The 26,572-nt window shown below is 38.8% G+C and overlaps 2 long non-coding RNA genes across 2 annotated transcripts; both read left to right on the top strand.

Moving 5' to 3' along the window:
• Nucleotides 1-12,879: 12,879 nt before the first annotated feature.
• On the top strand, nt 12,880-14,606 carry LOC131618369 (uncharacterized). The gene is made up of 3 exons (XR_009288817.1): nt 12,880-13,212; nt 13,287-13,532; nt 14,228-14,606. It is a non-coding gene; the product is annotated as an uncharacterized LOC131618369 (long non-coding RNA).
• Nucleotides 14,607-23,661: 9,055 nt separating this feature from the next.
• On the top strand, nt 23,662-25,386 carry LOC131618368 (uncharacterized). The gene is made up of 3 exons (XR_009288816.1): nt 23,662-23,994; nt 24,069-24,314; nt 25,010-25,386. It is a non-coding gene; the product is annotated as an uncharacterized LOC131618368 (long non-coding RNA).
• The last annotated feature ends 1,186 nt before the right edge of the window (nt 25,387-26,572 follow it).

Here is a 26,572-nt window from a genome sequence, read left to right as displayed (position 1 = left end):
GGCTCAAATTACAGGCTGCACTTTAAAATACCTCATTTAGCAACGACAACGCTTTTAAAAAGCGCTCTAAAAGGGCCACATACGAAAGCGCTTTGTTACAAAAAGCGCTGCTAAAGATTAAAAAAAAGCATAAAAAAAAACGCAACCTACGAAAGCGCTTTTGGAAAAGCGCTCTTATAGGGGGGGCTATCAGAGCGCTTTTTCCAGAAAAAGCGCTCTCATAGGGGGGGATACCAGAGCGCTTTTCTGGAAAAAAGCGCTCTTATAGGGGGGCTACCAGAAAAGCGCTCTTGTAGGGGGGTCTACAAGAGCGCTTTTCTGGAAAAAAACGCTCTTATAGGGGGGGGGGGGGGTCTACCAGAGCGCTTTAAAAAGCGCTTTTGTTATCTACGTCAGCGCTGGCTTTCACAGCGCTTTTAAAGCCAAAAATAAGCGCTTTCGTAGGCCTTCCGTGTTGTAGTGTATTGTAACATAAATTTACAAAAACATTTTTAATTTATTATTTATATAAGTATAGTTCTTTTGTAAAATTATTCATATAAGTTCAGTGTTATTTTGATGAACTATAAAAATTTACGGCTCAATGCTTAAGTATCTCAGTCAAAGTTGTTAGAACAAGATTTGTTCTGATCAATATTCTTAGTTTTGATGATAACAAGGATATGAATTTTGTATGAGATAATGTGGTACTCTAATACAATGCAATTTCCGTTTCAAGAATTATACAAAGAGTATACACAAAATTAGCGCAAGAAGCACTGACTCAGAAGGTTCAGCATGCAACATCAGAACATGGTCTGGCAAGACATCAGAAGATGGTCAAGCAGAATCAGAACATGGGTCTATGGAAGCATCAGAAGAACTTAAGATCAGAAGCAGAAGCACTGAAGTTCTCATGGTATCACGCTCAGAAGCACTTCAAGGTCAGAAGACAAGAAGATGCTTTGCACCAAGCTGTTTGACTCTGATGATATTCAAACATTGTATACACAAACATCAGATCAGAAGAAAGTACTAGATGGTAGGCTACGCTGACTGACAAAAGGAACGTTAGAAGCTATTAAAGGCAACGTCAGTAGACACAGCGTAAACAAGGCTCGAGGTAGTTGACAAAAGAGTGAAACATTAAATGCAATGCTGTACGGATTACGCAAAGCATTAATTGCTCCCAACGGTCATCTTCTCAAGTGCCTATATATATGAAGTTATGATGAGAAGCAAGGTTACCCATTCTGACTAACTCTGATACAAACTTGCTCAAACGCTGTTCAAATCAAAAGCTCTCAAACTTCATCATCAAGCTCACTACATTGCTGTTGTAATATATTAGTGAGATTAAGCTTAAACTGTAAGAGAAATATCACTGTTGTGATTATAGATTTTAAGAAGCATTGTAATACTCTTAGAATTTGTTTACATTAATTTGTAAAGAACTAGAGTGATCAGGTTGTGATCAGGAAACTCTAGAAAGTCTTAGCAGGTGTCTAAGAAGATTGTTCCTAGAGTGATCACGTTGTGATCAGAAGACTCTAGAAGATGTAGCAGTTGGCTAAGTGGAAAACCATTGTAATCTCGTGTGATTAGTGGATTAAATCCTCAGTTGAGGTAATTCACCTTGTCAGGGGTGGACTGGAGTAGTTTTGTTAACAACGAACCAGGATAAAAATACTTGTGCAAGTTGTTTTTATCTTATAAGTTTTAAACTACACTTATTCAACCCCCCCCCCCCCTTTCTAAGTGTTTTTCTATCCTTCAATTGGCATCAGAGCGCCGGTTCTAAGGTGCAAGCACTTAACCGTGTTTAGAAAAGATTCAGGAAGAGAAAAACGCTTCAGTAAGAGATGGCTGGTGAAGATCTAACAAACACATCTACATCTGGCTCAGCCGAGCAACATAATGGAAATGGTAACAATGGTTATACTAGACCACACGTATTCGATGGTGAAAACTTTGAATATTGGAAAGACAAACTTGAAAGTTACTTTCTTGGTCTAGATGGTGACTTATGGGATCTTCTGATGGATGGGTACAAACATCCAGTAAAAGCTACAGGCGTAAAGCTTACAAGACAAGAAATAAATGATGATCAAAAGAAGCATTTCAAAAATCATCATAAATGTAGGACTGTTTTGCTGAATGCTATCTCTCATGCTGAGTATGAGAAGATATCTAACAGGGAAACTGCCTATGATATATATGAGTCATTGAAAATGACTCATGAAGGAAATGCTAAAGTCAAGGAGACTAAAGCTCTTGCTCTAATTCAGAGATATGAAGCCTTCAAGATGGAGGATGATGAAAACATTGAGAAGATGTTCTCAAGATTTCCTAGCATGAATCATATTTTGAAAGAATATGACTTGAGTTTTAGGAAGTTTCTATAGTTGTGTAATTGCCTTTAGCCGTCTGACTTTTCTGATTGCAAATTCATATCATTTATGTATGTTCTTGTCATCATCAAAAAGGGGGAGATTGTTAGAACAAGATTTGTTCTGATCAATATTCTTAGTTTTGATGATAACAAGGATATGAATTTTGTATGAGATAATGTGGTACTCCAATACTATGCAATTTCCGTTTCAGGAATTATACAAAGAGTATACACAAAATCAGCGCAAGAAGCACTGATGTGAATACAAGATTACACTCAAAGATGTTTTTGATTCATGGCAAACTCAAATAAGCATTCAAACAACAAGACGGAAGCAGAAAACTCAAAGAAAAGCAAGCATTGATCACTCATGATAGAATAGGTCAACCCATTATGTTTATAGGTTGACTCAACACAAGCAAAACAAGAAGAATGCAGAAAAGCAGCAGTTAGGTCGACCTACCATCAACCCAGGTCGACCTAAAATGGAGAAAAATTTATATACTCCTGCTAGGTCGACTCACACACCATTTAGGTCGACCTAAATTGATGAATTTTACATACCTAATCTGAGAAAATGTCCCCAGAATGCATTTGAAGAGGATTCTGGTCGACCTACTCCTTAAACAGGTCGACCTAACTGGGAGCAAAATTCTGCAAGCTCTGCTAGGTCGACCTAAGCACTACAAGAGGTCGACCTAACTGATCAAGAATGCCAAAAATTCTGTTTCTCTCATCTCCAACTGTTAAGCTATCATATATATTGTCCAAGGGTAATTATTCAAAAAAAACACCAACGACTGAAAGATACACAAATGCTTCTCATCTTCGTTCTTCATCATCTCCAACACAATTACACATAATCATTCTTGCGTTGCGGGTTAGTGACGAGTTCGATAACGTCCATGGAACGGAATTGAAGATTCCTAGTGGGTGAAGGTTTGTGGGGTTTGTTGGTGAATAAAATATGCGGGTTTTGTCCTCCACGACGGGTGGTTCTTGGGGGTTTTTATCAAGAGGCGTTCATTGAGGATTCGGCTGAGTGTAACGATTGAGGAACGGGGAGTTCAAGGAATCAAGACACTGCATAAGGGAATCAAAGTGAAGCTCTTGGATAACCTTGATCTTGGTCAAGATTAAGGGGGAAGAAGATTCAAAGGATCGACATAATTGGTTTATCGTTTATCGCTTTGTTATCTTCTTTGTATATACTACTTTCAACATTAATGAAAGATTACCCAATTTCAATTTGGAATTGGGGGCAGACGTAGTCGTAGCGAGGACGATCGACGAACTGCCTAAACAAATATCGTGTTCTTGTCGCTTTTACTTTTTCATTTACATTCTGTTCATATTTGGTTATAATAGCAAATTGATCAACGATTCGAGTGTTAAGATTGTGAACTAAGAACGTACATAAACATCACAATCCATCACACATTGAATTACCTTCAATTTGATCATTATCACCAAGTGTTTGTATATTTGTTTCTATCACTCTTACTGCATTGCAAACTTTGTCCATCATACAAAAAGTTAATCTGATTTTCAATAAGAGAAACGCCTTGATTCTGCAACATATACTCTTATCATTTACCTCAAGTCTTTGACTGGTTTTTAAACACATATATAATCGTTTCGATAGTGGTTCGGAATAAACGCGAGTCGATTCAGAATCACTTCCGCTGAAAAGTCGTTTAAATCCGTAAAACTGTGAACGATCTATTCACCCCCCCTCTAGATCCTAAGGCCAGCGTCTAACAACTGACTCAGAAGGTTCAGCATGCAACATCAGAACATGGTCTGGCAAGACATCAGAAGATGGTCAAGCAGAATCAGAACATGGGTCTATGGAAGCATCAGAAGAACTTGAGATCAGAAGCAGAAGCACTAAAGTTCTCATGGTATCACGCTCAGAAGCACTTCAAGGTCAGAAGACAAGAAGATGCTCTGCACCAAGCTGTTTGACTCTGATGATATTCAAACGTTGTATACACAAACATCAGATCAGAAGTAAGTACTAGATGGCAGGCTACGCTGACTGACAAAAGGAACGTTAGAAGCTATTAAAGGCAACGTCAATAGACACAACGTAAACAAGGCTCGAGGTAGTTGACAAAAGAGGGAAACATTAAATGCAATGTTGTACGGATTACGCAAAGCATTAATTCCTCCATACGGTCATTTTCTCAAGTGCCTACATATATGAAGTTGTGATGAGAAGCAAGGTTACCCATTCTGACTAACTCTGATACAAACTTGCTCAAACGCTGTTCAAATCAAAAGCTCTCAAACTTCATCATCAAGCTCACTACATTGCTGTTGTAATATATTAGTGAGATTAAGCTTAAACTGTAAGAGAAATATCACTAATGTGATTATAGCTTTTAAGAAGCATTGTAATACTCTTAGAATTTGTTTACATTAATTTGTAAAGAACTAGAGTGATCAGGTTGTGATCAGGAAACTCTAGAAAGTCTTAGCAGGTGTCTAAGCAGATTGTTCCTAGAGTGACCAGGTTGTGATCAGAAGACTCTAGAAGACTTAGCAGTTGGCTAAGTGGAAAACCATTGTAATCTCGTGTGATTAGTGGATTAAATCCTCAGTTTAGGTAATTCACCTTGTCAGGGGTGGACTGGAGTAGTTTTGTTAACAACGAACCAGGATAAGAATACTTGTGCAAGTTGTTTTTATCTTATAAGTTTTAAACTACACTTATTCAACCCCCCCCCCCTTTCTAAGTGTTTTTCTATCCTTCAATTGGCATCAGAGCGCTGGTTCTAAGGTGCAAGCACTTATCCGTGTTTAGAAAAGATTCAGGAAGAGAAAAACGCTTCAGTAAAAGATGGCTGGTGAAGATCCAACAAACACATCTACATCTGGCTCAGCCGAGCAACATAATGGAAATGGTAACAATGGTTATACTAGACCACCAGTATTCGATGGTGAAAACTTTGAATGTTGGAAAGACAAACTTGAAAGTTACTTTCTTGGTCTAGATGGTGACTTATGGGATCTTCTGATGGATGGTTACAAACATCCAGTAAAAGCTACAGGCGTAAAGCTTACAAGACAAGAAATGAATGACGATCAAAAGAAGCAATTCAAAAATCATCATAAATGTAGGACTATTTTGCTGAATGCTATCTCTCATGCTGAGTATGAGAAGATATCTAACAGGGAAACTGCCTATGATATATATGAGTCATTGAAAATGACTCATGAAGGAAATGCTCAAGTCAAGGGGACTAAAGCTCTTGCTCTAATCCAGAGATATGAAGCCTTCAAGATGGAGGATGATGAAAACATTGAGAAGATGTTCTCAAGATTTCAAACGCTAACTGCTGGATTGAGAGTTCTGGATAAAGGCTACACCAAGGCTGATCATGTAATGAAGATCATCAGAAGCTTGCCCAAAAGATGGGGTCCAACGGTAACTGCATTCAAGATTGCAAAGAATCTGAATGAGGTTTCTTTGGAAGAGCTAATCAGTGCCTTGAGAAGCCATGAGATAGAGCTGGATGCAAACGAGCCTCAGAAGAAAGGTAAGTCTATTGCATTAAAATCAAATGTTAAAAAATGCACTAACGCTTTTCAGGCTGAAGAAGAAGATTCTGAAGAATCAGAATCAGAAGAAGAAGATGAACTATCCATGATCTCCAGAAGGGTCAATCAACTCTGGAAAAGCAAGCAAAGAAGGTTCAAGAACTTCAGAAGTTCAAAGAAGCCTGAAAGAGGAGAATCTTCTGGTGGCAGAAGATCTGACAAGAAAAAAACTGTCTGCTATGAGTGCAACGAGCCTGGACACTTCAAGAATGAATATCCAAAACTTCAGAAGGAGAATCCCAAGAAGAAGTTTCATAAGAAGAAATGTCTTATGGCAACATGGGATGATTCTGAATCTGAATCAGAATCAGACTCTGAAGGAGAGCAAGCCAACTTTGCACTGATGGCCACAATGGATGATGGATCAGAATCTACATCAGAATCAGATTCTGAAGAGGTATTTTCTGAACTATCTAGAGAAGATTTAGTTTCCAGTTTAACTGAACTTCTTGATCTCAAGGCTCATCTTAGTATCAAATACAAAAAGCTGAGAAAGCAATTTGAATTTGAAACTAAGAAGCTGGAATTGGAAAATTCTGAACTGAAGGAAAAAGTTTTAAAATTATCCAAAGATAGTGGATCTCCTTCTGAATCAAAAAAATTCATTCCTAGCATGAATCATATTCTGAAAGAATATGACTTGAGTTTTAGGAAGTTTCTATAGCTGTGTAATTGTCTTTAGCCGTCTGACTTTTCTGATTGCAAATTCATATCATTTATGTATGTTTTTGTCATCATCAAAAAGGGGGAGATTGTTAGAACAAGATTTGTTTTGATCAATATTCTTAGTTTTGATGATAACAAGAATATGAATTTTGTATGAGATAATGTGGTACTCTAATACTATGCAATTTCCGTTTCAGGAATTATACAAAGAGTATACACAAAATCAGCGCAAGAAGCACTGACTCAGAAGGTTCAGCATGCAACATCAGAACATGGTCTGGTAAGACATCAGAAGATGGTCAAGCAGAATCAGAACATGGGTCTATGGAAGCATCAAAAGAACTTGAGATCAGAAGCAGAAGCACTAAAGTTCTCATGGTATCACGCTCAGAAGCACTTCAAGGTCAGAAGACAAGAAGAAGCTCTGCACCAAGCTGTTTGACTCTGATGATATTCAAACGTTGTATACACAAACATCAGATCAAAAGTAAGTACTAGATGGCAGGCTACGCTGACTGACAAAAGGAACGTTAGAAGCTATTAAAGGCAACGTCAGTAGACACAGCGTAAACAAGGCTCGAGGTAGTTGACAAAAGAGGGAAACATTAAATGCAATGTTGTACGGATTACACAAAGCATTAATTGCTCCCAACAGTCATTTTCTCAAGTGCCTATATATATGAAGTTGTGATGCGAAGCAAGGTTACCCATTCTGACTAACTCTGATACAAACTTGCTCAAACGCTGTTCAAATCAAAAGCTCTTAAACTTCATCATCAAGCTCACTACATTGCTGTTGTAATATATTAGTGAGATTAAGCTTAAACTGTAAGAGAAATATCACTGTTGTGATTATAGCTTTTAACAAGCATTGTAATACTCTTAGAATTTGTTTACATTAATTTGCAAAGAACTAGAGTGATCAGGTTGTGATCAGGAAACTCTAGAAAGTCTTAGCAGGTGTCTAAGCAGATTGTTCCTAGAGTGATCAGGTTGTGATCAGATGACTCTAGAAGACTTAGCATTTGGCTAAGTGGAAAACCATTGTAATCTCGTGTGATTAGTGGATTAAATCCTCAGTTGAGTTAATTCACCTTGTCAGGGGTGGACTGGAGTAGTTTTGTAAACAACTACCAGGATTAAAATACTTGTGCAAGTTGTTTTTATCTTATAAGTTTTAAACTACACTTATTCAACCCCCCCTTTCTAAGTGTTTTTCTATCCTTCAATTGGCATCAGAGCGCCGGTTCTAAGGTGTAAGCACTTAACCGTGTTTAGAAAAGATTCAGGAAGAGAAAAACGCTTCAGTAAAAGATGGATGGTGAAGATCCAACAAACACATCTACATCTGGCTCAGCCGAGCAACATAATGGAAATGGTAACAATGGTTATACTAGACCACCAGTATTCGATGGTGAAAACTTTGAATGTTGGAAAGACAAACTTGAAAGTTACTTTCTTGGTCTAGATGGTGACTTATGGGATCTTCTGATGGATGGTTACAAACATCCAGTAAAAGCTACAGGCGTAAAGCTTACAAGACAAGAAATGAATGATGATCAAAAGAAGCAATTCAAAAATCATCATAAATGTAGGACTGTTTTGCTGAATGCTATCTCTCATGCTGAGTATGAGAAGATATCTAACAGGGAAACTGCCTATGATATATATGAGTAATTGAAAATGACTCATGAAGGAAATGCTCAAGTCAAGGAGACTAAAGCTCTTGCTCTAATCCAGAGATATGAAGCCTTCAAGATGGAGGATGATGAAAACATTGAGAAGATGTTCTCAAGATTTCAAACGCTAACTACTGGATTGAGAGTTCTGGATAAAGGCTACAACAAGGCTGATCATGTAAAGAAGATCATCAGAAGCTTGCCCAGAAGATGGGGTCCAATGGTAACTGCATTCAAGATTGCAAAGAATCTGAATGAGGTTTCTTTGGAAGAGCTAATCAGTGCCTTGAGAAGCCATGAGATAGAGCTGGATGCAAACGAGCCTCAGAAGAAAGGTAAGTCTATTGCATTAAAATCAAATGTTAAAAAATGCATTAACGCTTTTCAGGCTGAAGAAGAAGATTCTGAAGAATCAGAATCAGAAGAAGAAGATGAACTATCCATGATCTCCAGAAGGGTCGATCAACTCTAGAAAAGCAAGCAAAGAAGGTTCAAGAACTTCAGAAGTTCAAAGAAGCCTGAAAGAGGAGAATCTTCTGGTGGCAGAAGATCTGACAAGAAAAGAACTGTCTGCTATGAGTGCAATGAGCCTGGACACTTCAAGAATGAATATCCAAAACTTCAGAAGGAGAATCCCAAGAAGAAGTTTCATAAGAAGAAAGGTCTTATGGCAACATGGGATGATTCTGAATCTGAATCAGAATCAGACTCTGAAGGAGAGCAAGCCAACTTTGCACTGATGGCCACAGTGGATGATGGATCAGAATCTACATCAGAATCAGATTCTGAAGAGGTATTTTCTGAACTATCTAGAGTAGATTTAGTTTCCAGTTTAACTGAACTTCTGGATCTCAAGGCTCATCTTAGTATCAAATACAAAAAGCTGAGAAAGAAATTTGAATTTGAAACTAAGAAGCTGGAATTGGAAAATTCTGAACTGAAGGAAAAAGTTTTAAAATTATCCAAAGATAGTGGATCTCCTTCTGAATCAAAAAAATTCATTCCTAGCATGAATCATATTCTGAAAGAATATGACTTGAGTTTTAGCAAGTTTCTATAGCTGTGTAATTGTCTTTAGCCGTCTAACTTTTCTGATTGCAAATTCATATCATTTATGTATGTTTTTGTCATCATCAAAAAGGGGGAGATTGTTAGAACAAGATTTGTTTTGATCAATATTCTTAGTTTTGATGATAACAAGAATATGAATTTTGTATGAGATAATGTGGTACTCTAATACTATGAAATTTCCGTTTTAGGAATTATACAAAGAGTATACACAAAATCAGCGCAAGAAGCACTGACTCAGAAGGTTCAGCATGCAACATCAGAACATGGTCTGGCAAGACATCAGAAGATGGTCAAGCCGAATCAGAACATGGGTCTATGGAAGCATCAGAAGAACTTGAGATCAGTAGCAGAAGCACTAAAGTTCTCATGGTATCACGCTCAGAAGCACTTCAAGGTCAGAAGACAAGAAGAAGCTCTGCACCAAGCTGTTAGACTCTGATGATATTCAAACGTTGTATACACAAACATCAGATCAAAAGTAAGTACTAGACGGCAGGCTACGCTGACTGACAAAAGGAACGTTAGAAGCTATTAAAGGCAACGTCAGTAGACACAGCGTAAACAAGGCTCGAGGTAGTTGACAAAAGAGGGAAACATTAAATGCAATGTTGTACGGATTACACAAAGCATTAATTGCTCCCAACAGTCATTTTCTCAAGTGCCTATATATATGAAGTTGTGATGCGAAGCAAGGTTACCCATTCTGACTAACTCTGATACAAACTTGCTCAAACGCTGTTCAAATCAAAAGCTCTTAAACTTCATCATCAAGCTCACTACATTGCTGTTGTAATATATTAGTGAGATTAAGCTTAAACTGTAAGAGAAATATCACTGTTGTGATTATAGCTTTTAACAAGCATTGTAATACTCTTAGAATTTGTTTACATTAATTTGCAAAGAACTAGAGTGATCAGGTTGTGATCAGGAAACTCTAGAAAGTCTTAGCAGGTGTCTAAGCAGATTGTTCCTAGAGTGATCAGGTTGTGATCAGATGACTCTAGAAGACTTAGCATTTGGCTAAGTGGAAAACCATTGTAATCTCGTGTGATTAGTGGATTAAATCCTCAGTTGAGTTAATTCACCTTGTCAGGGGTGGACTGGAGTAGTTTTGTAAACAACTACCAGGATTAAAATACTTGTGCAAGTTGTTTTTATCTTATAAGTTTTAAACTACACTTATTCAACCCCCCCTTTCTAAGTGTTTTTCTATCCTTCAATTGGCATCAGAGCGCCGGTTCTAAGGTGTAAGCACTTAACCGTGTTTAGAAAAGATTCAGGAAGAGAAAAACGCTTCAGTAAAAGATGGATGGTGAAGATCCAACAAACACATCTACATCTGGCTCAGCCGAGCAACATAATGGAAATGGTAACAATGGTTATACTAGACCACCAGTATTCGATGGTGAAAACTTTGAATGTTGGAAAGACAAACTTGAAAGTTACTTTCTTGGTCTAGATGGTGACTTATGGGATCTTCTGATGGATGGTTACAAACATCCAGTAAAAGCTACAGGCGTAAAGCTTACAAGACAAGAAATGAATGATGATCAAAAGAAGCAATTCAAAAATCATCATAAATGTAGGACTGTTTTGCTGAATGCTATCTCTCATGCTGAGTATGAGAAGATATCTAACAGGGAAGCTGTCGCACGCTCGCGAAAAAATGAACAGAGTCGCCACTAATATATTTATCCCAAAGAGGGAAAGGAATATCAGAAAACCTGGAATAAAGAAAGGATAAGAAAAAGGTCTTTCGACCAGAGAAAGGGTACGGGAGTCGGTTACGCAAGGGGAAGGTATTAGCACCCCTCACGTCTGTGGTACTCCACAGGATCCACTTATGTTTGTTCTATTCTAAGGGTGTATAAATCTAAAGCTTAATTACTAAGGGAATGCATGCAAATGAAAGAAAAGAAACACGGGGAAAATAAGGTTTATAAATAGTTGTGCTCGCTTAGGCCCCGCGACCTAATGCCTACGTATCCTTTTCAGGAATCAGAGCGCCGTAGTTCGGCTCTTTAGTTTTTGTTTGTTTTTGTGTTTTTTAGTGGACGAAGTTACATTCGCACTCCGCTGCTCGACCTCTGGAGTCTTAAGCTGGGAATGGAGCGGAAATAACGTGTCCGATTAGGAGAAAGAATGCCCTGAAGGCAAGAGAAAGAATGCCTCGGAGGCAAGAGAGAAAAGATTGGTTTGTGTCTTTTAGGTGTAATTCCATGATGACGAGAACCTACTACAAGGCATCGCATCACTTCCTCACTTTGATTAGCTCTGAGCCTTTATTAGATATTTTGAAGTGTTTTTGTTTAGGTGTCTTTTAAGGGAAATTAATTTGTGACTTAGATCATACCAAAAAGGGTTTTGTTTTGCATATTTAGAGAAAGCACATCGAGGCCTACGCCACAATCGTTTCTCTAAATAACGGTTAAGAAATACATCGAGGTTTCACACCTCAATCATTTCTTCTCCGCTAAGTAAAGGAGATACAAAAAAGAGTTCTTTTGTGAATGTTTAGAGAATGCACATCGAGGCCTACACCACGATCGTTTCTCTAAACAACGGTTAAGAAATACATCGAGGCTTCACACCTCAATCATTTCTTCTCCGCTAAGTAGGAAAGAACATACATCAAGGCCTACGCCTCAATCATTTCTTTCTTACTATGAAATATAGTAACGGTATGATCTTCATCGATATTTATTAAGTATTTTAAAAGTTGAAAAGAAAAGAAGGAAGACTAGCCTAAAATGAATAATTAGCCTAAGTGTTATGATGGGAATTCTAGATCCTAATGTTATCATGGTCTCTACCTAAAGGTTAGGAGCAAAAAGCGGCATGAAAATATGAGCATAAGCGGAGATCGAAATTACAAGCACAAGCAAAGATCAAAATTACATTACAAGTAAACAATGATACAAAATTAGTGCAAAAATGACTAAAAGAATGACTTGAAATATGGTACAAAACATGGAAGCAAATGATGCAAAATATAGTACCAAAAGTGAATTAAAGGACTATTATTTTTATTGATTTTTATATGACATAGAACAAGAATTCTAATCAAGCAAAAGAATTAAAATACAAGCCTAAACTAATATTTTTTAGTGATCATTTTTATATGTCAAAAATTATGAATTAAAAGTCTAAGAAGATAGTGAAAAAATGGTGATTAATCAACTAAAAGAAATTGGTAAAAAGACTAAGTAAACCTAAAATTATTAATGGAGAATAAAGAAAACAGGGGGTGCTAATTGAAAATATGGGTGTGGAGAGCAATTAAGCGCGTGGCCCAGCCCAAGGGCGTTTTTGTTTCAGAGCTTTTGTTGGCCAAAAATGGCGCCATGGCCCTCAGTGGGAGGTGTGTGATAGCAATACGTATACCAGGGCCCAAGATTGTTCAGATTCATGATGTTATTCTCGTTTTCAATCCACATACAATAATCAACAAAACAAAAACATAAATGAAAATAAAAATAAAAATAAAACAAAGAATAACACAAAAGGGGATTTAGGGTTAAGCGGTGTATACCGATTGAGATTACACGAGCTCACTTCTCTTCCTCTTCACAAGGATAAAGGCGCGGCGGCGACTTCACCTCTTCCTCCGATCACTGCGACGGCGATTCTCTTATCAGGCTTTCTTCTCCGGTCCCGAGGCCTTAAGTCTCTTCTCTCGATCTCTTTCTCCTTCTCGTCGCGTTTGATGATGATGATGGATGCTGTCACGAAGTCGCTGAAGGTGTGCGATGATGGCGATGCTGATGTTGTGGCGAGGCGATGCTGAAGTTCTTGAATCAAGAGGGGATGGAGATTATCGTGAGTTTTCTCTTTGATCTTTTTGTGTGAATTTGTTCTTCCCCTCTTCTGAATTTCCCTTGCACATTCTGCAGAATGGGAGAGTTGAGATTGTAGATCGAAGGTTATGGAGTGGTGGACGAAGAAGATGAATTGGAGGATGAAGGTCTGATGTGTATGGAGATAAGAGAATGGTCGAAGAGGGAATTCTGAGAGAAGAAAGTGAAGGTTGAAGGAAGAAGAGAACTGGAGAAGGTGATGACGGATTGAGAGGATGAATCCAGGTGAAAAATGAAGTCCTGAAGAATCCCCCAGTGTTTAGTTCTCTCGAGTTTTTGTAGGTTTGTTCTTCTTCTAATCCTTTTCTCTTTGAAACTCAGTTTCTTCCCCTTCTGTTTTTGTTAGTTAGAACTGTTAAGTAGGTGGTTATTCTGTTAGAAATGGTTAGGAGGTTAGTTGGAAAACGGTTATTTCTGTTTTGATGAGCTGGAGTTAGAGGTTGGGAAGATTCGGTTAGAAGGCGGTTAAAACTGAATTGGTAGTTAGATGTTTGTTGAAGTTTGTTACACCAGTTAGGAAATTCGGTTAACTGAATGTAAGGTGGTAGAAGAACTGTTAGTTAGAAAAAGAATGGGCTCTGTTTTGTTTATGGAGTTTGGTTTAGATGTTAAAGGGTGGTTATAACACTGAAGGTTGAAAAAGGGTAATGGAGCTGTCTTACACATTGCTGAATTTTGATATCATGATGAAGTTTGCAGTAGGTTTTGAATATAGTTAGTTATGGTTCTGTTATGATTGAAAGTGTGGGGCTGCTGCAACTTGGTTATAACTGTTAGACTCCGTTATGAACAAAGGTCAAATTAGTAGTAAATGTATGCTGCTGGTTTTTGAATGATTTAAATGGCTGCGAATGTACGGTATAAACTGAACTGGTTTCGTATGCATAGCTAAGCTGAAAGTGTGCCTTTATATGTATGTAATGTATGGTCTATAGTTTTGGGACAATTTGTATGATATTTTCCTGGTTTTGCTGCAGGTTTTGATTAGTTGCAGGGACTGAACTTCTCATGGCTTCTTTGCAGTAGGTGGAGTTGTGGTTGGAGGACGGTGTTTATGACGTGAAGACGGTTGGAGTAAAGGGCTGCCACGGTCACTCTTGGAGCTTGATGAAAGTGAGATGGTTTTGAAGGCATGATGTGATAGGTTTAGGATTTTTGTGTAATTCACTTTTGTGACAAATTGTATGGACATGTATTGTAATGGATTTGGCCGAACACTTGAATGAAGGCTTTTTGTAATATACCTTTTTTTTGTTCCATGATGAAAATTGTACTTTGATGAGTTGCTGAACATTTTTGAAAGGGAATTGCTTGAATGGTTCATGAGTGAGTATTGAAGTAGCTTTGAGACTTGTCATGGGAATTATGGATGAATTTTGAATATGATCTTTGAATATATAATGTGTTGGACTTGGAATGAAGAAGGGTTTGTATATGAACATATGTTGGTGGAAGTATTGCTCCTTCCAATATCACTTCATTTGAGATCTCAAGCTTTCAATTCTCGTAATTTTGACTCCACGTCACAAAAGAATAGAAATTGAAGCTCATGATGGACTTTATGGTCGAAAGGTCAAAGCTTCACTCATTGCCTTCCAAGATTAGAAATGATCCCATAAACACCTTGTAGGTCACACGTTAAAGCGAATATCTCGCCATACCCGTAATTAAGTGAATTTGAATTTTGAATTGATAATAAAATCAACTTGAACCAAGCTATGAGATGATGAGGAAAAAATGAATTATGCCTCGGAGTATGATAATAACTAATCCACGGTTCAATTTTCAAAGAAGCACTTGATGAATCACGCCTGAGGGAAGTAAAGAGCCCGCTTTCCAAGACCTTTGATCCTGTGCCAAAGTTATTGATTAAATGAATTTATGAACATTAGATGACCTAATAGAGAGATGCAGATGAATGCGAAGCTTAAGCCAATAAGATTAGATGGGCAAATTTTGGGGTGCAACAGCTGCCCCTATTTAATCGTCTTAAACCTGAAGGTAAGATTGGCGCTAGCCTTTCTATCATTCAAGGTTGAAGAAGATTAAATACCAAGAGAACCTAAAAATTTGCCTGATGAGAGATAAGATCCATTGGGGAAGAAACGGTATCGACTCCACTGAGGAAAAGTGTATCAATTCTGGATTGAACAAATTAACTCTGGGTTAGAAATGAAATGGAATTCAACTCTGGGTTGAAGAAGGATAGCGGGTCAACTCTGGGTTGGATAAGAGGTAGACATCAATTCTGGATTGAGAGCGGAAAGGGGAACCAGTATTAGCGGGACAAGATATAGGCATCAACTCTGGGTTGAGAAAGAAAGTAAGAACATCAACTCTGGGTTGAAAACAAGAGATAGACATCAACTTTGGGTTGAGAGAAGGAAAGATGAACAATTAGGAATAACCGTCAACTCTGGGTTGAGTGAGAAAGAAGAAAAGATACCCTTCAACTCTGGGTTGAGTGGGAATAAGACAAAAGATAACCGTCAACTCTGGGTTGAGTGGGAAAGAAAGAAGATAACCGTCAACTCTGGGTTGAGTGGGAAAGAGAAATCAATTCTGGATTGAACAAGGGACAACCGTCAACTCTGGGTTGAGTGGGAAAGAAAGAAGATAACCGTCAACTCTGGGTTGAGTGGGAAAAGATAAAAGATAACCGTCGACTCTGGGTCGAGTGGGAAAAGGAATCAATTCTGGATTGAGTAAAAGATAACCGTCAACTCTGGGTTGAGTGGGAAAAAGGAGAAATCAATAAGGAATATCCGTCAACTCTGGGTGAGAGGGAAATGAAAAAAGGATAACCATCAACTCTGGGTGAGTGGGGAAATGAAAGAGAAGTCAATTCTGAATTGAACAAAGGATGACCATCAACTCTGGGTTGAGTGGGAGAAAGAAGAAATCAATTCTGGATTGGATAAAGGATGACCGTCAACTCTGGGTCGAGTGGGAAAAGAGAAAAGATAACCGTCAACTCTGGGTTGAGTGGGAAAGGAGAAAATATGACCGTCAACTCTGGGTTGAATGGGAAAAGACAAAGGATAAATGTCAACTCTGGGTTGAGTGGGAAAAGAAAGTCAAATGGGAATAACCGTCAACTCTGGGTTGAGTGAGAAAGTGAAAGGATCAACTCTGGGTTGAATAAAAGATAACCGTCAACTCTGGGTTGAGTGGGAGAGAAAGACAAGGATCAACTCTGGGTTGAATAAAAGATAACCGTCAACTCTGGGTTGAGTGAGAAAAAGGGAAGGATCAACTCTAAGTTGAATAAAAGAAAGGATAACCGTCAACTCTGGGTTGAGAAAGATGTTACCGTCAACTCTGGGTTGAATGGGAAAGAAGAATAATCAATTCTGGATTGAACAAAGGATAACCGTCAACTCTGGGTTGAGTGGGAAAGGACAAAAGATAACCGTCAACTCTGGGTTGAGTGGGAAAGAGAAATAATCAATTCTGGATCGAACAAAGGATAACCGTCAACTCTGGGTTGAGAAGTAAAATATCAACTCTGGATTGAAAAAGGATAACCGTCAACTCTGGGTTGAGAGGGAAAAAGGATAAGGGATAACCATCAACTCTGGGTTGAGTAAGAAAAGGTAAATGATAAACGTCAACTCTGGGTTTGGTGGGAAAGAAAGAAGATAACCGTCAACTCTGGGTTGAGTGGGAAAGAGAAATCAACAATGGATAACCGTCAACTCTGGGTTGAGTGGGAAAAAGATCAACTCTGGGTCGAATAAAAGATGACCGTCAACTCTGGGTTGAGTGGGAAAGAGATCCCTAACTCGGGGTTAAAAAAAAAAAAAAAAAAAAAAAAAAAAAAAAAAATGGAGGGAAAGTCAACTCTGGGTTGAACTCAAAAACATCAACTCTGGGTCGGAGAAAGATGAACAAGATTGACTTTAGGAGATGACACCACAATGGTAACTCTGAGTGATCCAGTGGACTATCAATGGAATGCTTGTAGGGACCTCATCTGATGAGTAACTTGGCTTATGCTTCATATGCAAATGTTTGATTTATTTGTGCACTTCTGGAGATGCAATGCTATGAATTCTATATGCAATGTACTGATTGATTGATCAGGGCTTCTGCTTCGATGTGGAATAGATTAGGTGGAGTTCTGAACTCTGCTTGATTCAAGATGGGGTGGATGGCCCTGCTTTGTTGATGATTGGATCATGCGGGAGAAATGATAATGAGAATGCAATGATATGCATGATAATTGTATGATTATGAATGGGATGATTGTCTCCAAGATACCAGGAGTGGATGGAGAATGCCTTTGTGGAAGGTTGTTGCTTGAAGAATAGAACTTGTGAAGGTGAGGTGTTGACTTGACTCCTCGACACTTGTATCCATATCTGACACTTGCTTGGGGATAAAAAATGACTTGTTACTAGCTTGCCCCAGCTTGTATGACCTTTTGAGATAGAATTTTGACATGCTTGAATCATGGAGATGTGCAATGGTCTGCCCCAGTGTGGATGAAGGGATGAATGCCCCAGATTGAAGGGAACTCTTCCACCAGATGGGTGCTTCAGAGATTTGCTTTGTGGATGACCAACCTTTGCCTTTGTAAGATTACTTGACTGACTTTCGATGTTAAACTTTCCTTGGTATCAAGTACTTACTTTCTGATTAGAGGCAATTCTGTTTTGAAAAGATAATGAGAATGCAATGCACATGTTAATCTCAAAGTAGAAGTTTTTATTTGTCAAAATGTTGTACTGATACTAACACAAATGACACAGCAACATTAGGAGTCAGTTTGACATGATTTTACAGTTTGTATGCTTTCGGAACGAACCCTGCTTCAATTAGGACTTTTGAGGGTTGTAACGTGGCCGGGTTCACGGTTTGAGAAACAAAGGATAAAGGCTCAAGTTCTACTTAACCCACCCCTTCTTCGTGATGTTCTCCAGTCCTACGTTCAGCTAGTTCGACACGAGTATTCACTTTTCAGGAAGGATTGTGATGGATGAGGATCCTTTATGGCTTTGGCGGAGGTGGCAGCCACCCTTGGATTCTTTTGTTGATGGTCACAACAACTTGTCCCTTGGAGGATTTTTTTCTTGTGCTTTGCCTTTTGCTTTCCCTAACTTTTGCCTGGACAGAAAGTTTCTTTTGATATTGGTGTTCGTTGTCCAGCGGGATATGCCCTAATTTTTGCCTAAGTCATGTGCTTCAAAGCTTTTCTTTTTTCTCTTTTTTTTTTTTTGACTTAGCGGGCTATTGTCTCTTTTTTTTTTTTATCATGATTCATAACTTTCTTTTTTCATTCTTTTTGTCTCGTTCGGGAACAAGTTGTATGACTTTGGTGATTGACTTGATGAAAAGGTTGTGACTGCCTTCTTCTCAGTGAATGGGAGACTTCCATTGTGGATAGTACTCTTCTTCTTTCGTTGCGAGAGATGGAATATGATTGATCCTCTGATGGAACACCTGAAAGTTGAGCACCCGGTCGCACTAACTGAAGACTACCCTGCCCCTGGTTAAGATGAAGGGTTTCATTGTATTTTTTTTTTGAAAAGAAACTACTACTCCTTAGGCTCAAAGGGGTTTACGAAGGTTTCACTCCCTTATAACTCCGGTGTTTAGGAATTGAAACAATGCCTGTACATCGTCAGCAGGATCTTTGTTCCAAAAGCATATAGTTAGTAGTTCATGTGTTTTTGATTTTTCATCATTCTCCTTTTTTAATTGCTTAAGACAAGTGAGTGAAGTATCAATGAACATAATGACAAAGATGAAATGATTTGAGAAAAACATGTATATTGCATCATTTTTATTTATTCAAACAGAATGAATTTCTTACAATGAGAAGTAATTGATAACAACGAAAATAGTACAATTGAAAATACTAGAGAAATCTATACAATGGCAAGCTTGGCCTTATTCTAATGCAAATGAAATGTTTTCTGACAAACATAAAAGTCTTCATGTTCCACTGGCGGAAGCTCCATTGTGAGGTGGCATGGGATTGTTGACCACATTAGGTGCCGCAGGTGTGAATGTAATCTCCTTTGCATCAAGCAGATCCTGAACCTTGTCTTTGAGAACTCTGCACTCTTCAGTGGTGTGGCCAGATCCTCCAGAATGGAATTCACACTTGGCATTAATCTTGTAATTTGGAGGGAGAGGATCAGGAGGAGGCCTCGCCTCAGCTAATTGAATCAACTTTTGATCAAGCAAGGCGGCGAGAAGTTGGCTATAGGTCATTGGTACACGATCATACACCCTTTTAGGCCTATTCTGCCTCTGTTGACCCTGTCTCTGCTGATAACCTTGTTGTTGGAAACCTTGTTGTTGTTGTTGGACATATTGTTGATAAGGGACCCAAGGTTGTTTACCAACAGGTGTCACATAAGCTTGAGGGGCGGTGGCGGCCACTCGATAGCAAGGAGCTTGATCTTGAGCATAGGTGGCACTGGTCTCGCCTTCTTTCTTCTTGACAAAGTTACCCTGAGGTTTCTTGTACCCATATTGGTTTGCAGCAGCAGCATTGGCGGGATTCTGGATCTTACCAATTTTCAAACCATTCTCAATTCTTTCACCAATCCTGACTAGATCGGAGAAACCAGAAGAAACACTACCAACCATTCTCTCATAGTAATGTCCTTGAAGAGTGTTCATGAACATGTCAACCAGTTCGGATTCAGAAAGTGGTGGATTCACTTGAGCAGCCATTTCTCTCCACCTCTGAGCATACTCTTTGAATGTCTCATTGGTCCTTTGCACTTGATTTTGAAGTTGCAACCTAGTCGGTGCCATGTCAATGTTATACTGATATTGCTTGAGGAAAGCATCAGACAAATCCTTCCAAGATCGGATTCTATTACGCTCCAGATTCATATACCAGTTCAGAGATGCCCCAGATAAGCTATCTTGGAAGCAGTGAATGAGCAATGAGTCGTTGTGGATGTGAGAAGCCATCTTACGACAATACATGATGATATGGCTCTTCGGACAGCTCAAACCCTTGTACTTCTGGAAGTCGGGAGTCTTGAACTTAGGAGGGACAACCAGATTAGGAACTAGACACATATCCTCAGCATCCATCCCATAGGCACTAAATCCTTCAATGGCTCGAATTCTTTCCTCAAGGATTTTGTACTTCTCAGCAGATTTCTCAACGGGTCGAGCTCTTTCAGCAGTTGGTATTGTTTGCATTTCTGGGTTAGCAGAACGAGTACCACAGAAAGCAGGAATAGGAATCTCTGTTTGAGAAGGTGGCACAGGAAATGGGAAAACAGGCCCAGTCATAGTTGGCACTCCAGAAGTTATGGGCATGGATCCTCCTTGGTTTAAAGCTCCAAGAGTATCAGCAGTCATGAAGCTAAATGGCATTCCAAGAGTAGCATTAGTCCTTGGTTGGAACTCAGGTGGAGTAGAAGAAGGTGGAACGACCTCAAGTTGGCTAGCAGCAGCTTGGTTACCAACAACGGGGATCTCTTGTGTAGCAGGAACCCTTTCAGTTCTCAAGGCTTGGATAGCTTCCAGGATAGCATCGACCTTAGTTTTCATTTGATCCATCTCTTCTCTAATGGCAGCTTGATCTTGTTCGTAATTCTCCATGATTCTTCTTCTGTGAGCTCTTGTCAGATATCGGTGTGGAGGAATCGTTTTGACTGATCTGATGGAGAGGAAGAGTGGTAAGAGTCTTGGTAACCATGGATGCACATGCATGAATGCAAATTAATGAAGATGCAAATGTATCATAAATCAGGATCAAGGATCAAGGCCTCTTGTGATAATAACTTCTCATGGTCAATAAGATATGGTCGAATCCTCTAGATTCAGAGGTTCGACGTTGCATTCTTGATAACTAGGCGGTGCATAAGTCAAAGATGGTCGAACCCTCTAGATTCAGAGGTTCGACGTTGATTGATTCTGATAGATAACTGATGTAGAACTTCTGTATAAGTCAAAGATGGTCGAATCCTCCAGATTCAGAGGTTCGACGTTGATTCTGATAGATAACCTTTGCATAAGTCACATAAAGTCAAACCTCCAGATTCAGAGGTTCGACGTTGATTATGATAGATAGTCTGAACGGGCATAGGGTGGGATGGAGGCTTGTTTTCCTGCAAAACAAAATTTCCCAACCCCTCTCACAGGTGTGATCTAGTATAAGGTAGGTCAAAAAGCCAACAGAGGATTGAAAGTAGGCGCTATCATACGATATTGCCTCGTTCAACCAAGCTCTGCCCGTGGATACATGATCGGATCAATCAGACATACGTCTTCTGTCCGTCATGGCCACTCTATTCCTAGTTCCTAAGGTATCACTCTGGCCTGGGTATTGGGCCTTTTACCTCATAGAAATCCCACCCAACCTGCAAACAGAGAAAATATGCGGCCCCCACGGGGACCCATAATATAGTCCAGAATGCGAGAAAATAAACATGATATGCAGGCAATAAATAGTCATGATATGCAAGACATAAAGAAGTAAAGCAATAAAGCAGTAAAGCAATAAAGCAATAAATCAATAAATGAACACCCATAGAAAAGAAATCAAACACAAGCTAGGATCGACTAAGCTAGGTCCCCAGCAGAGTCGCCAGCTGTCGCACGCTCGCGAAAAAATGAACAGAGTCGCCACTAATATATTTATCCCAAAGAGGGAAAGGAATATCAGAAAACCTGGAATAAAGAAAGGATAAGAAAAAGGTCTTTCGACCAGAGAAAGGGTACGGGAGTCGGTTACGCAAGGGGAAGGTATTAGCACCCCTCACGTCTGTGGTACTCCACAGGATCCACTTATGTTTGTTCTATTCTAAGGGTGTATAAATCTAAAGCTTAATTACTAAGGGAATGCATGCAAATGAAAGAAAAGAAACACGGGGAAAATAAGGTTTATAAATAGTTGTGCTCGCTTAGGCCCCGCGACCTAATGCCTACGTATCCTTTTCAGGAATCAGAGCGCCGTAGTTCGGCTCTTTAGTTTTTGTTTGTTTTTGTGTTTTTTAGTGGACGAAGTTACATTCGCACTCCGCTGCTCGACCTCTGGAGTCTTAAGCTGGGAATGGAGCGGAAATAACGTGTCCGATTAGGAGAAAGAATGCCCTGAAGGCAAGAGAAAGAATGCCTCGGAGGCAAGAGAGAAAAGATTGGTTTGTGTCTTTTAGGTGTAATTCCATGATGACGAGAACCTACTACAAGGCATCGCATCACTTCCTCACTTTGATTAGCTCTGAGCCTTTATTAGATATTTTGAAGTGTTTTTGTTTAGGTGTCTTTTAAGGGAAATTAATTTGTGACTTAGATCATACCAAAAAGGGTTTTGTTTTGCATATTTAGAGAAAGCACATCGAGGCCTACGCCACAATCGTTTCTCTAAATAACGGTTAAGAAATACATCGAGGTTTCACACCTCAATCATTTCTTCTCCGCTAAGTAAAGGAGATACAAAAAAGAGTTCTTTTGTGAATGTTTAGAGAATGCACATCGAGGCCTACACCACGATCGTTTCTCTAAACAACGGTTAAGAAATACATCGAGGCTTCACACCTCAATCATTTCTTCTCCGCTAAGTAGGAAAGAACATACATCAAGGCCTACGCCTCAATCATTTCTTTCTTACTATGAAATATAGTAACGGTATGATCTTCATCGATATTTATTAAGTATTTTAAAAGTTGAAAAGAAAAGAAGGAAGACTAGCCTAAAATGAATAATTAGCCTAAGTGTTATGATGGGAATTCTAGATCCTAATGTTATCATGGTCTCTACCTAAAGGTTAGGAGCAAAAAGCGGCATGAAAATATGAGCATAAGCGGAGATCGAAATTACAAGCACAAGCAAAGATCAAAATTACATTACAAGTAAACAATGATACAAAATTAGTGCAAAAATGACTAAAAGAATGACTTGAAATATGGTACAAAACATGGAAGCAAATGATGCAAAATATAGTACCAAAAGTGAATTAAAGGACTATTATTTTTATTGATTTTTATATGACATAGAACAAGAATTCTAATCAAGCAAAAGAATTAAAATACAAGCCTAAACTAATATTTTTTAGTGATCATTTTTATATGTCAAAAATTATGAATTAAAAGTCTAAGAAGATAGTGAAAAAATGGTGATTAATCAACTAAAAGAAATTGGTAAAAAGACTAAGTAAACCTAAAATTATTAATGGAGAATAAAGAAAACAGGGGGTGCTAATTGAAAATATGGGTGTGGAGAGCAATTAAGCGCGTGGCCCAGCCCAAGGGCGTTTTTGTTTCAGAGCTTTTGTTGGCCAAAAATGGCGCCATGGCCCTCAGTGGGAGGTGTGTGATAGCAATACGTATACCAGGGCCCAAGATTGTTCAGATTCATGATGTTATTCTCGTTTTCAATCCACATACAATAATCAACAAAACAAAAACATAAATGAAAATAAAAATAAAAATAAAACAAAGAATAACACAAAAGGGGATTTAGGGTTAAGCGGTGTATACCGATTGAGATTACACGAGCTCACTTCTCTTCCTCTTCACAAGGATAAAGGCGCGGCGGCGACTTCACCTCTTCCTCCGATCACTGCGACGGCGATTCTCTTATCAGGCTTTCTTCTCCGGTCCCGAGGCCTTAAGTCTCTTCTCTCGATCTCTTTCTCCTTCTCGTCGCGTTTGATGATGATGATGGATGCTGTCACGAAGTCGCTGAAGGTGTGCGATGATGGCGATGCTGATGTTGTGGCGAGGCGATGCTGAAGTTCTTGAATCAAGAGGGGATGGAGATTATCGTGAGTTTTCTCTTTGATCTTTTTGTGTGAATTTGTTCTTCCCCTCTTCTGAATTTCCCTTGCACATTCTGCAGAATGGGAGAGTTGAGATTGTAGATCGAAGGTTATGGAGTGGTGGACGAAGAAGATGAATTGGAGGATGAAGGTCTGATGTGTATGGAGATAAGAGAATGGTCGAAGAGGGAATTCTGAGAGAAGAAAGTGAAGGTTGAAGGAAGAAGAGAACTGGAGAAGGTGATGACGGATTGAGAGGATGAATCCAGGTGAAAAATGAAGTCCTGAAGAATCCCCCAGTGTTTAGTTCTCTCGAGTTTTTGTAGGTTTGTTCTTCTTCTAATCCTTTTCTCTTTGAAACTCAGTTTCTTCCCCTTCTGTTTTTGTTAGTTAGAACTGTTAAGTAGGTGGTTATTCTGTTAGAAATGGTTAGGAGGTTAGTTGGAAAACGGTTATTTCTGTTTTGATGAGCTGGAGTTAGAGGTTGGGAAGATTCGGTTAGAAGGCGGTTAAAACTGAATTGGTAGTTAGATGTTTGTTGAAGTTTGTTACACCAGTTAGGAAATTCGGTTAACTGAATGTAAGGTGGTAGAAGAACTGTTAGTTAGAAAAAGAATGGGCTCTGTTTTGTTTATGGAGTTTGGTTTAGATGTTAAAGGGTGGTTATAACACTGAAGGTTGAAAAAGGGTAATGGAGCTGTCTTACACATTGCTGAATTTTGATATCATGATGAAGTTTGCAGTAGGTTTTGAATATAGTTAGTTATGGTTCTGTTATGATTGAAAGTGTGGGGCTGCTGCAACTTGGTTATAACTGTTAGACTCCGTTATGAACAAAGGTCAAATTAGTAGTAAATGTATGCTGCTGGTTTTTGAATGATTTAAATGGCTGCGAATGTACGGTATAAACTGAACTGGTTTCGTATGCATAGCTAAGCTGAAAGTGTGCCTTTATATGTATGTAATGTATGGTCTATAGTTTTGGGACAATTTGTATGATATTTTCCTGGTTTTGCTGCAGGTTTTGATTAGTTGCAGGGACTGAACTTCTCATGGCTTCTTTGCAGTAGGTGGAGTTGTGGTTGGAGGACGGTGTTTATGACGTGAAGACGGTTGGAGTAAAGGGCTGCCACGGTCACTCTTGGAGCTTGATGAAAGTGAGATGGTTTTGAAGGCATGATGTGATAGGTTTAGGATTTTTGTGTAATTCACTTTTGTGACAAATTGTATGGACATGTATTGTAATGGATTTGGCCGAACACTTGAATGAAGGCTTTTTGTAATATACCTTTTTTTTGTTCCATGATGAAAATTGTACTTTGATGAGTTGCTGAACATTTTTGAAAGGGAATTGCTTGAATGGTTCATGAGTGAGTATTGAAGTAGCTTTGAGACTTGTCATGGGAATTATGGATGAATTTTGAATATGATCTTTGAATATATAATGTGTTGGACTTGGAATGAAGAAGGGTTTGTATATGAACATATGTTGGTGGAAGTATTGCTCCTTCCAATATCACTTCATTTGAGATCTCAAGCTTTCAATTCTCGTAATTTTGACTCCACGTCACAAAAGAATAGAAATTGAAGCTCATGATGGACTTTATGGTCGAAAGGTCAAAGCTTCACTCATTGCCTTCCAAGATTAGAAATGATCCCATAAACACCTTGTAGGTCACACGTTAAAGCGAATATCTCGCCATACCCGTAATTAAGTGAATTTGAATTTTGAATTGATAATAAAATCAACTTGAACCAAGCTATGAGATGATGAGGAAAAAATGAATTATGCCTCGGAGTATGATAATAACTAATCCACGGTTCAATTTTCAAAGAAGCACTTGATGAATCACGCCTGAGGGAAGTAAAGAGCCCGCTTTCCAAGACCTTTGATCCTGTGCCAAAGTTATTGATTAAATGAATTTATGAACATTAGATGACCTAATAGAGAGATGCAGATGAATGCGAAGCTTAAGCCAATAAGATTAGATGGGCAAATTTTGGGGTGCAACAGAAACTGCCTATGATATATATGAGTCATTGAAAATGACTCATGAAGGAAATGCTCAAGTCAAGGAGACTAAAGCTCTTGCTCTAATCCAGAGATATGAAGCCTTCAAGATGGAGGATGATGAAAACATTGAGAAGATGTTCTCAAGATTTCAAACGCTAACTACTGGATTGAGAGTTCTGGATAAAGGCTACAACAAGGCTGATCATGTAAAGAAGATCATCAGAAGCTTGCCCAGAAGATGGGGTCCAATGGTAACTGCATTCAAGATTGCAAAGAATCTGAATGAGGTTTCTTTGGAAGAGCTAATCAGTGCCTTGAGAAGCCATGAGATAGAGCTGGATGCAAACGAGCCTCAGAAGAAAGGTAAGTCTATTGCATTAAAATCAAATGTTAAAAAATGCATTAACGCTTTTCAGGCTGAAGAAGAAGATTCTGAAGAATCAGAATCAGAAGAAGAAGATGAACTATCCATGATCTCCAGAAGGGTCGATCAACTCTAGAAAAGCAAGCAAAGAAGGTTCAAGAACTTCAGAAGTTCAAAGAAGCCTGAAAGAGGAGAATCTTCTGGTG

This window comes from Vicia villosa, linkage group LG7 (assembly GCF_029867415.1).
Source record: "Vicia villosa cultivar HV-30 ecotype Madison, WI linkage group LG7, Vvil1.0, whole genome shotgun sequence".
NCBI lineage: Eukaryota > Viridiplantae > Streptophyta > Magnoliopsida > Fabales > Fabaceae > Vicia > Vicia villosa.
This window is presented reverse-complemented; position numbering and strand designations above follow the sequence as displayed.